Genomic DNA, 12,595 nt, shown 5'->3' with positions numbered 1-12,595 from the left:
ATATAATATATAATCTAATTTAGTGCATATATTTAGTGAAAAGCTCCCCTCTAGAGTTCATTTCTCTAGTGAACTAACATGCCGTGGACACTAAATGACTTGCCTGAGGTAAATGTAATGCTACATGAGATATTATTCTCAAGATGATATATTGATGTCTTTCCGTGGTTGAAACATTGGTTGAGAAATTACACGTAAACATATCTATGCATAGATCGTCTGCTGTTCTTCTGCGCTTTATCCTGTTGTGGCAGTTAGCAAACAGCATTGCATTACCACATGTGCCCCCCCTTCTGGATTGGCGTGTGGATCGCCTGTGACTCACTATTCATTAGCTGACTGTCTGCACCAAACTGTGACGTTCGTACTGTGACGGTCTTGGGACAATTAGCTACATGTACCGTTACACCCCTAATATATATATATATTAACCTTCAAAGGTTTATATGTAATTGTTAAAGGGGTGGTTACATGCGATTTCTCTTTTTTAACTTTAGTTAGTGTGTAATGTTGCTGCTGGAGCATAAACAGTATTTGCAAAGTTACAGCGTTGAAAGTTCAATGCAAACGGAGACATTGTTTTTTAAAGTTATGGCCATTTAATGCCTACAAAAACGCCTGGTTTGGACTACAACGAGCTTCTTCCCCGGTTGGTGTCATCTTAAACCCTTGCTATTAACTTAAACACTGCCCCCGGGAACACGCAACAAAGTGGGCGAGGCCATGTGGCACAGTATAATGGAAGCGGAAGAGTTACACCGAACGCGAGCTGCGTGACGCGACGCGTCAAAAGATATAGAGCCCATTATAATCGGTGATATTTTCTACACTGGATGCGGCGAGTTCAATACTGGATTTGCACAAAGGCTTTTACTGAAAGATGAAGCAGTTCCCACTTTAAAAGCAGAAGCTGCTGTTTATTGGCTTCAAACTGTAAGTACGTTTTATTGTTTGTACATGTCTTTTAAACGTAATGTTATAGTTCTGTTGCTATTTTTAATGCATCAAGGACATATACAAAGAGCAACTTGTTTTTGCTAGCCAGTTAGCTAAGTTCTAGTGCAACAAACACCAACAAACGTCTATGTTCACAGACAAACAGTTGTTCATGCTATAAATTAAATGCTACCTTTACAAAATGTGACTACTCAGTCATGTATTCGGCTACAGTAAAGCTTTAATCAGGAAACAGCAGTGACAGCTTATCTAAACACTTTGACACAAATACAAAATGAAATACCATTCATAAACATCCTTTAAAAGGCGTGATTGCAGAGGTTCTGCTTTACCCTCTTCATCTGGGTCTGATTCGGGCTCAATTTGATACAGCAATATAGGCACTATTATTTACATTTCGTCTGAAGTGCTAACTATGGATGATAAGGGGCGTGGTGTTTCCGGACGCTTCAGCGAATCATGATACACTGGGCCAGCTAACAACCTGCTAACCAATCTGAGCACATTGCATATTTCAGAGGGAGTGGCTTCATAGAAGCAGGAAATCAAACAAGCTGTTCATATGGCAGTGGAAACAGAGGTGTAGAATAAAGCTAAAATATATGAAAAATACAGCGTTTTCAAAAAAACTAAGCATTAAGACATGTTAAACTGTGCCCCCAAAACACAATCAAGCCTAGAAAAAAAACACTGAACCACCCCTTTAAAACAAATTCTCTGTGGAGAAATTATATTTCCCAATCATTAGACTTTTTTTAAGTCCCTCAAAATATCCCCAGTACTGTCAGGAAAAAATACAGTAAGAGTGATTCATTACTCCCTCCAAAGAGGAATCTTTCCCCTCTCCCTCTTTCACCTTCCATCTTCATCCCTCCTGCTAATTACTAGAACTAGCTGACCTTCCCAATATCCTAGTTTCCCAGCTACGTTATCATTTGTTAAACTCCGCAGAGACACAGGAGATGTGGAGGCAATTTATTTCTGCCCCATTCCATACCCAGCCAGGAGCAGCAGCCCCCTCCCGGGCTTTTCCGTCAGTAAAAATAAATGTAAGGTCAAAGGAGCTACGCACACAATGACGAAAATATATGTACATGCGTGTGTGTGTATATTGGCAGTAATATGCATGCTAATTCAGGTCACGTTAGATGTCACGTCACAATTGCACGTCACTCCACAGCAGTTTTGACCTTAACAGCAAATGAGTTTTATATAATTCAGCTGGTAAATGACTCTCGGTAGTAGTGCAACAATGACAAATGACTATTAGACCAACTGAGACATATGTTAATAGACGTTACTGGGAAGCGGCGAGGTGATGGTATATACAGTGTGACAGTAGAAATGTGTCAGTATTTGCAATGGAAAAACATGGAATAATGTCAAAAAACAGAGCCAGATGTGTCCCAAAAATTTGAGGAAGAGCTTTTGACCATATTGCCCATCCTTAGATTTTATTAAGATCGATTACTGAGACATTATTATGGTAGTGACAATGTGGAACCAAAAAGGCCACAAAAATACAGTATAGGATATTCAAATTTAAACATGCAAATTAATGGTTTGTACTGTTAACTCAAATAATTTTACTAAAATATGAAATTATAACTACGTGAGCTTGCTTGTGTAGAACGACTGGCTCATGGATCACTTTCATGCATGATGGTGAGCTCCATAAATCACGGCAGACAGAATGGGACTAATTACCAGTCACCTATACAGGCATCTCCTAGCTGCAGGGGGACATGCTATACCACAAAACCAGCCTTTATTGTAGCATGGCAGCAAGGCTTTTGTGCAACACAAGGAAAAGATAGAAAACCACAATAGTGTCCATGTGCAGAGAAAGAAAATAAAAATTAGGAGGTAAACAATAACATGCACGTTTTGGAGTATGAAACAAATTACTAAGAATGGTCCATGTGAGTCTGTTTACTGTAAATAATCTGCAATGTATGGTCTGCAACCAATATTGGGTAAATATAAGGGAAACATAACAATTTTCTGGAATTGTCCGTGGGCGAACTCTGTAACTCATTTTCCAGTGATCATGACAACATGTTGCCATTTGCAAGCCGTTTTATTGACATAATCTGATGTATGTCAGAGTAAAAAACAGGACATTCAGTGGAAAAACAATGTAGGACAGGACTTGATTTTATCCATTACGAATTGATTGGATCATGTAAACTAGTTGATGTACTCTGCCGTTCAAAAATGTGGGGTTAGTAAGATTTTTGGTTACGCTTTATTTTGATGGACAGTCTACTAACTTTGCAGGTCAACTAACTCTCATTAATTTGCAACTATATGTTAACTAACTCAGAGAGTTAGCAGACTGTTGGGTTAGGGTTAGTGTTATTAAAAGAATGACATAATTGAAAAGTTACTTATAGTTAGTAGAAGGTCTGTTGTGGGATCAAAATAAAGTGTTAACAGATATTAAAGGGTTAATTCACCCAAAAATGAAATTTCTGTCATTAAGTACTGAGCCTCATGTCGTTCCACACCCGTAAGACCTTCGTTCATCTTCGGAACACAAATTAAGATTTTTTTTTTTTTATCTTCAATACAAAGCAACAAAATTACCACATTCAAGGTCCAGAAAAGTATAACATTGTTAAAATAGCCCACGTGACTATGGTGGTTCAACCTTAATTATATGAAGTGATGAGAATACTTTTTGTGTGCAAAAACAAAATAAAAATATATATTTTTTTTTTCAACAAATTCGTAGTCATGTTGACTATTTTAATTATGAAAATCTCTTGGATTTCAACAAAAATATCTTAATTTGTGTTACGAAGATGAACGATTGTAGATGTCAAATAAATGTTTTCTATTTGAATAGGCTATATTTTAAAATGTAATTTATTTGATGGAAAGCAGAATTTTCAGCATCAGTGTCACATGATCTTTCAGAAATCATTCTAATACTATTTTAATCATAATCATGATACTAATCATTCTTACTATTATCAATGTCAACAGTTGTGCTGCTTAATATTTTTAAGTTTAAGCAGGCAACATATGCAGACATATTTATATGCAGACAGATATCATACTACAAGATGACACTCAGTTCTCACCAAGAATCTTGATTCCTTATATAAACCTGTGACTTCTCACACTATCTCCAAATCTCCAGGGTATCAACTTCTTTTCAAATGGATCCAAAAAAAATAAAAAATGATGGCAACTAGAGACATCATATTTATCAAACCAACCAATGACAGAAAGGAGAAGCAATCTGTAAACATGCTTGAAAACAAACCTCATTTTTGCAATTCCATTGAGGGATTCCAGTGGCGCAGAATTTACACATTTCACCTTTAAGCAAAAGACTTATTCTTGTTGACCTTGAATAATCCCAAAACTGCTCTAGCATTTCCTTTAAAGACATCTATGAAATTGCCAAAATGTTCTTGTTAACCTTGTATAATCATTAGCAGAGGTGGGGAGGTTTAACACTGTGCAGATAATCATTTTCTCCCTGGATTTTATAGCAGGTCTTCTGTACAACTAACTGTTGATTGAGATTTTATGAATGCGATTAACAGTGATATTAAATAGCGGCAACAAGACGTGTAACACTGCCATACAGAAGGCAAACTCTTTGATTGTACTCTCCACAAGTGCTTCTCCACACTTATTGAGATAGCAAGTGCACATCACCAGCTCCTATATTTCTGACAGAGACAGCAGGTATAATAACAGCCCTGTGAACATTTGAGAGCTCTGGGTTACAATTTTATGCTGAGCTAAAGTACAATCTCAAAGATGAATTAGGCAGCTCTCTTTACTTTCAAAATATGCATAGATCAGAGTTCCATAATACAATGTTTCAGACTTATTAAACAGTCAAGAAACTCTTCCAAGAAGAAAGGATATGTGGGAATAATCAGTGTTGGGGAAAGTAATGCATTACAATATTGCGTTACTCCCTAAAAAAGTAATTAACTGCATTACTTAGTTACTTTTTATTAAAAGTAATGCATTACATTACTTTTTCTCACCTGGGCTGTGCTTGCTTGTTTGTTTTTTAATAACAACAAAAAAAGTTATATTTTTGGCAAATGTTAAGGCCCTTTCACACCTAAAGTAAAACGAATAAGCCTCAGGCTGAAGGAAATGCATATTTACACCTGTACAGTAGAGGGCGCAGCTCAAACAAACCTTTCAGCTGTACTGCCATTCGGGATTAAAGAAGAATAGGATACAGGAGAAGGAAGTTCAAAACTATTATTTCTAAATCTAACCTAAAGTAATTTTTGATAATTAGTATTAGTAGAATTAGATCACTGAAGGTCAGCAGCAAAGACACTGGTTAATAAAGTGAGATTAAATACATAAAGTATATTTGTGTAATTTAATACAGTTAATTATTACAGGTTTGCATAAAATTCTGAGATTTCATTTCACTGTTTTTATTCATTTTGAGGAATACTGAATGTTTTTGTGCAAGTGAGATGAGTAAATGGAAGGAAGGAAGGAAGGAAGGAAGGAAGGAAGGAAGGAAGGAAGGAAGGAAGGAAGGAAGGAAGGAAGGAAGGAAGGAAGGAAGGAAGGAAGGAAGGAAGGAAGGAAGGAAGGAAGGAAGGAAGGAAGGAAGGAAGTGAAAAACTAACATGTGCTCTATTCTATGCCTGCATATGCTTGCTTATTGTCGCTATGGGTACATTAATCTTACGGACACCTAGAACAAAGGTGGACTAATATATGTTTAAGAAAAGAAGTTTCAAACCAACCCAATTCCCAAGATACCTTAAGTCTACAATGTGTTTTGCTCTTGAAAGCATGACGCAACACTGCTGAACAAATTAGTCCTGATGAGTAAAGATGAGTAAAGGACATAAGTGCTCTATTAATTATGTATATTAGACCACACTTCACTGAGAATATCTGAGAAGCCACACCTACTGCCTTATGTTCACATTACACAGAGAGAGAGAGAGAGAGAGAGAGAGAGAGAGAGAGAGAGAGAGAAGAACCCAATACACAGAAACTGACATAAAAGGTCAAATTTCCAAAAGCTCTGGCTAGATTTAACCAGGTAAATTTGTTTGAAATAGGGTAATGCACTAACACTTTTAGACTAACACTGGATTGTGGACCAGAGCAATCATATTCAACTGTTTTATACTTCCATTAAGGACATTTCTATTTTTACAATTATGGATGAACAAAGGTTGCTCGAAGACACAAAGGCCAGAGCTTAAAGTCAGTATAAAGACCTTTACGTTGCATATATTATGAGGCTTACTGTAGAATTACAAATACGAGAGGATTATTTAGTCCAAGGACAAATGCAAGAAATATAATATCAAACTGTGAAAGACACTCACTGCAATCCCGTACTACTGGTATACCTACATGCACTTCCACTCCACTGTCACCATCATTTGTGTGTTGTTTTGCATGCATTTACATCAATATACATAAAAATAGCTATAATTCATATAGCTAAAGCAATGAAGATGTCTGATGTTGAACTACTGATACATACTAACAATGAAACAATATTGTATAATTAATTTCATTCATAACATTGTCCTAATATGTAGATTTAATAAAATAAAAGAAGATAAAGATGTCAAGCCTCAAAAAGGACACAAAATCAGCAGATGAGACCAGATTGTTGAGATAGTGAGTAGAAATCATGAACCAGATCGGTTTGATTCATGAACAAATCCTTCGTATTGGTTTTATCAATTGGTGAGTAATTGAGAAGATCCGACTCAAAAGAATCGTTCTTTCGTAAATCGGACACTTCTACTTCTCAAATGACAAGTGCTCATTTAAAGATTATCAATTTCAACTGTTCCGTCCACAAAGCTGTTATATGGCTTCCAAAAACTTGTAATATATTATACGAGTCATTTGGACTGCTGTTATGACACTTTTATGATTTCAAGTCATTTGTAAAAAGCTTACGCAAAACATAATACAGTGCAGGACATTCAAAGAAAGTAAAGCCATATGTTTGATACTGTATGAGGATGAGCTTTAATTTCTGAGTGAACTATACCTTTATGAATATCTGTTGGTGAAACCTAACGTTAGTTAGCTAACGTACCAACTTAAACAGCATTTTTGGCCATTACTAGCGCGTCAGTTGAGATATGACGCCTTGCAGGACAGAATGACCGTTAACTACTTTAGTAACAGGTAAGGTGAAAGTGTTTGCCAAAGTTGATAATTAAACATACCCTGATTACTGAGAAATTGAAGAAAGACGCACTTTGGGAGCAAATACGCAATATTTCTGCCTAAAACATCCATACAATCTCACACACGAGTTAAAATATCAAATACTGGCTTGATGCTTCAAGTTGCTTTTCATTCACTAAAATGAAGTTGTGTAGGATAACTCCGCTCCGGCTGTCAAAAACGCATTTGCATATGAATTCTCCTGAGGTTGACTTACCTGAACAGCTGATGTTTACCGGTAAAGTTGAACAGACTTGGCGTCACTCCGGGTTGCAGGTTGCTCGACTCGAACGGACTGTGAGGCGATGAGCCGCGTCCTGACTGAAGTTTACGAATCCTACTATGGCGATGGCTACGTGAGTAATATTCATTACTTTACTTTAGCCCATTGGCAGGTTACTAAGCAACGTCAAATGGAACTAATTAATATTCGCCACCAACATTTCGCCATTGGAGAGTTAAATAGAACGTCAGCTTGATGTACTTAATATTCATATGTGGAGCATTCGCTATTGGATGGTAACCATGCGACGTCAGCACTGTGCAAGTAATATTTATAAACTGACGTCGCCATAGTATATGTATAGAATTCGTAATTTTTCGCGTTGGAAATCTCCACGCATGCTCATCCCGATACCTCAGGGGCAGCGCTACCTGAGAGCACATACTGTATGCCCTATTTTCACTGCCTGTACACTCCCTTCCTCTTTTTCTCCCTATGGGAACTTGGGAAGAAATCACTTTGCAATTATATGCCAATAAAAATACCCCTGAAAGTTTTCTGTTCTTGCATAGGAAGTCTTTACTAAGCAAATGTGTTCATTTTTCTCCTCAGGGGAATAATAATTAAAATAAAAAAAAAAAAATAAAAAAATAAAAAAAAACACACTGGAATATGTGAAACGTTTTAATTTTGTTTTATATTTACATTACTGCACTTAGCAGATGCTTTTATCCAAAACGACTTACAAAAGAAGAACAAATTCCAGCAGTAATGCACAGTGTAGGTTTATTAGACAACTAGATTAGCAAGCAAGATACAGAACAAAATAATATTTTAAGTAAATTTCAAGAAAATTTTAAAGGTGCCCTACAATTTAAAATTGAATTTACCTTGGCATAGTTAAATAATTAGAGATCTGTACATGGAAATGACATACAGTGAGTCCCAAACACCATTCTTTCCTCCTTATGTAAATTTGATTTGTGCAAAAGACCTCTGAAGAACAGGCGAATCTCAACATAACGCCGACTGTGACGCAACAGTCGGGATCATTAATATGTATGCCCCCAAATTTTGCATATAACAGCCCATGTTCAAGGTATTACACAAGGGCAGCCAGAATTAACGTCTGGATGTGCACAGCTGAATCATCAGACTAGGTAAGCAGGCAAGGACAATAGTGAAAAATGGTAGATGGAGCAATGATAACTGACATGATCCATGATATCATGATATTTTTAGTGATATTTGTAAATTGTCTTTCTAAATATTTCGTTAGCATGTTGCTAATGTACTGTTAAATGTGGTTAAAGTTACCATCGTTTCTTAAGGGGCTCGCACACAGCGACATGTCTTAAAATTCGAATGCATTGTTTTCTATTGTTTTCTGGGCGCCGCGGACAGGCGCCGAATGTCGCCACCGGTGTGTGTACTCTCATCGAAAACAATGCGTTCGAATTTTAAAGACGTGGCGCAACGCTGCACGGTTCTGAGCTGCGCGTCCGGTGTGCGAGCCCCTTTACTGTATTCACAGAGACAAGAGCCGTTGTTATTTCACTTGCAGTTTGTATAATTCATAAACACAACTTCATTCTTTATAAATCTCTCCAACTGTGTGCAATGTTAGCCACACATAGGCTACTATCAAACTCATTCAGAATCAAATGTAAACATCCAAATAAATACTATACTTACATGATCTGATAGGCTGCATGATGAACACTTTGTTAAGATCCATTTTGAGGGTTAGCTGTGTGAACTTTGTTTATGCAATGTATTATAGAGTTGCGAGCTTGGGGGCGGGGAGCGCGAGTATTTAAATGGGACGCGCGCTGAATCGGCGCATTTATAATTATACCCCAAAATAGGCAGTTAAACTGAATTAAAAAAAAAAATCTATGGGGTATTTTAAGCTGAAACTTCAGACACAGTCAGGGGACACCTTAGACTTATATTACATCTTGTGAAAAAGTGTTCTATGGCACCTTTAAAACACTCAATCAGATAAAGAATGACTTTAAAGGGATAGTTCACCCAAAAATGAAAATTCTGTCATCATTTACTCTACCTCAAGTTGCTCCAAACCTGTATACATTTCTTTCTTCTGCTGAACACTAAAGAAGATATTTTGAAGAATATCGGTAACCAAATAGTTGATGGGCCCCATTGAGTTCCATATGAAATTTCTGATATGAAATGACATCACTTATCAAAATTGTGCACTACAATGTAACAGCAACCCAAGAATTCACTAATAAAACCAGAGCCTCTCATTCTTTAAGTGGGGGGTAGCTTGAGCCAAATTTGACTTCGGTACACAAGGTTTGAATAATGTTCAAGATGTCTGCTGTGGTGAGACGGCCCGCCAGAATGTATAGACCCCTAATTGCACGCTACAGTAATAGTGATCTACAAAAAATCTATTTTAGAATTTAAAAACAGGGTTTGAGGAAGCACCCACACGGAACTCCACCCGTTCATTCACTTCCTGCGGTGATGTTGGGCAGAGCTTCCATTCACGGGGTATTTTCTTTCCAGGAATTCACAGAACTGCCCATTCTCACACCAACAGCCATCAGCATGAAACGCATGAGCCGGACAGGACGCCCGTAGCAGGAAGAGTGTTGGGTCTAAATCAGTTTCCACATTAATAATCCCAAATACATACATGCATGCAGAGATATTAATGGAGATGGATGCAGCCATTTTAAGTGCATCAGATGTTGAAGTCAAGTCTGTCCCGTGTGTCCCAGGAATGAGTCGGGTCTGATGAAAGCTGCTGCACATCCCTGAATGTGCTTGACTATCTCGCCTCATCTCTCAGTCTAGGAATACATGCTATAATGTCGACAGAACAGAAGAAGATCAGAGGCATAGTCTTGCTTAATATCGCTAAATGAAAAATGAAAAGTTCTGAAACCGAAGCATTCATGTACAGTTGAGCATGGTGTTCGCAACACCAAGGTCATAGGTTTGATTCCCAGGGAATGCATGAACTGATCAGATGGAAACATTAAATGCAAGTCACTTTGGATAAAAGCAAGTGATTCCTGAGTCAGGCATGCAAATTGGCAGTTAGCTGTGAATGAATGGGGTTTGCTTCCAAAAACGTCTTGTGATAGCAAAGTGTAAAATTCCTACAGAGATGCTGGTGACGAAGAAGGAGCTCTTCCAGAAGGGACTGTGACAGTGTGGTGTCGAAGGAGTTGGAAATAACAGGTCTATCTCTTGCCTCACTGATAATGAAACGGGAAAGATATTCCCTCCAGAGTGCTCTTCTGCTTCTCTTGGACAGAGAATGAAGTTCTTTTACTTAGATACTGCCAAGAGCGGCAGGAACCAATGATAAATAAGACATTTAACAAACAAACAAAAAACTCTGTCGTCATTAATGTCATTGAGGCACTACATTGAACGCTCAATGTTATTCTCTATAATAAAAAGATCTCACAAAACCTGTCAACAATATGTCTGGGTCTTAATTCACACCAAATTTAAAGCAGATATAAGAAATTATACTTTGCTTAAATAAAATAAAGCTTATTTTATTTTATTTTTTATTACATTTATTTTTTAATGCAAATTAAGTTCCCCCAACTATCATTGAAGCAATGCTAAAAAATCTTTGGTTACACTTTATTTCAAGGTGTCTTTATTACAATTATATATTTTAGTAATATTAACTACTTTAGGGTTAGGATTTGGTTTGGTTGCATGTAATTATGCATAATTTACAGTTATTATTAGTAACTACATGTAAAATATGTAACAATGACACTGTAAAATAACGTGTTACCAAATCTTTACTCAAAAATATGTATATATCATATACTATCAAAATCAAAATATATCAAATGAAAAATAAGATGCATTGTGGTATCAAGAATGAGATCAAGTTTGGACACATTACTATGCTTAATGTTTTTGAATGAAGACTCTTTGAAAGAAGACTGCTCATCAAAAATACATAAAGCAGTAATATTGTGAAATAATATTAAAATTCAAAATAATGGTTTTCTATTTTAATATATTTTAAAATAACATTTATTTCTGTGATGCAAAACTGAATTTCCAGCATCATTACTCAAGTCTTCAGTGTCGCATGATCCTTCAGAAATCATTGAATTTGATACTGGAAACAGCTGTGATGTTTAATATATATTTTTGGAACCTGTGATATTTTTTTTAGGATTCAATGGTGAATAAAATGTTAAAGTCCCCCTGCAGTCAATAATTTTATTCCTTAAAAAGCTTTTATTACCAAAATAAGACATTTAAAAAATTTTCCTGTGGGGAAAAAAAAAAAAAAAAATCCTTAAATAGCTTGAATGTACAATATATTGCCAAAAGTTTTGGGAAGGTTTTCCACAAGGTTTAGGAGTGTGTTTATGGAAATTTTTGACCATTCTTCTAGAAGTGCCTTTATGAGGAAAGGCACTGATGTTGACGAGAAGTCCTGGCTCACAGTCTCCGCTCTAATTCATCCCAAAGGTGTTGTATCGAGTTGAGGTCAGGACTCTGTGCAGGCCAGTCAAGTTCCTCCACACCAAACTCGCTCATCCATGTCTTTATGGAGCTTGCTTTGTGCACTGGTGCGCAGTCATGTTGGAACAGGAAGGGCCATCCCCAAACTGTTCCCACAAAGTTGGGAGCATGAAGTTGTCCAAAATGTCTTGGTATGCTGAAGCATTACGAGTTCCTTTCAGTGGAACTAAGGGGCCAAGCCCAACCCCTGAAAAACAACCCCACACCATAATACCCCTCCACCAATCTTTACATTTGGCACAATGCAGTCAGGCAAGTATCGTTCTCCTGGCAACCACCAAACCCAGACTCATCCATTGGATTGCCAGACAGAGAAAACACGTCTTCACTGCTCTAGATTCCAGTGGTGGCGTGCTTTGCACTACTGCATCCGACACTTTGCATTACACTTGGTCATGCAAGGCTTGGATGCAGCTGCTCGGCCATTCAATGAAGCTCTCTATGCACTGTTCTTGAGGTAATCTGAAGGCCACACGAAGTTTGGAGGTCTGTAGCTATTGACTCTGCAGAAAGTTGGCCACTTCTGCACACCGTGTGCCACAGCGCTGATCCCGCTCTGTGATTTTACGTGGACTACCACTTCGTGGCTGATTTGCTGTTGTTGAATGTGGAATATTTAGTAGTGAGGAAATTTCAGGAATGGACTTATTGCACAGGTGG

General features: G+C 37.3%; 1 protein-coding gene across 2 annotated transcripts in view; it reads right to left on the bottom strand.

The window, feature by feature from the left end:
- The window catches only part of znf385b (zinc finger protein 385B), a 162,292-nt gene extending 154,842 nt beyond the window's left edge, over nucleotides 1-7,450 (bottom strand). For both annotated transcript variants that reach the window (XM_067409406.1, XM_067409408.1), the window contains exon 1: nucleotides 7,385-7,450. The gene's annotated coding sequence lies outside the window, so the exon portion shown is untranslated. The remainder of the gene's footprint in view (nucleotides 1-7,384) is intronic.
- Nucleotides 7,451-12,595: the final 5,145 nt, after the last annotated feature.

Source organism: Chanodichthys erythropterus, chromosome 14 (assembly GCF_024489055.1).
Source record: "Chanodichthys erythropterus isolate Z2021 chromosome 14, ASM2448905v1, whole genome shotgun sequence".
NCBI lineage: Eukaryota > Metazoa > Chordata > Actinopteri > Cypriniformes > Xenocyprididae > Chanodichthys > Chanodichthys erythropterus.
The sequence above is the reverse complement of the archived record's forward strand: the minus strand, read 5'-3'. Positions and strand labels throughout refer to the sequence as shown.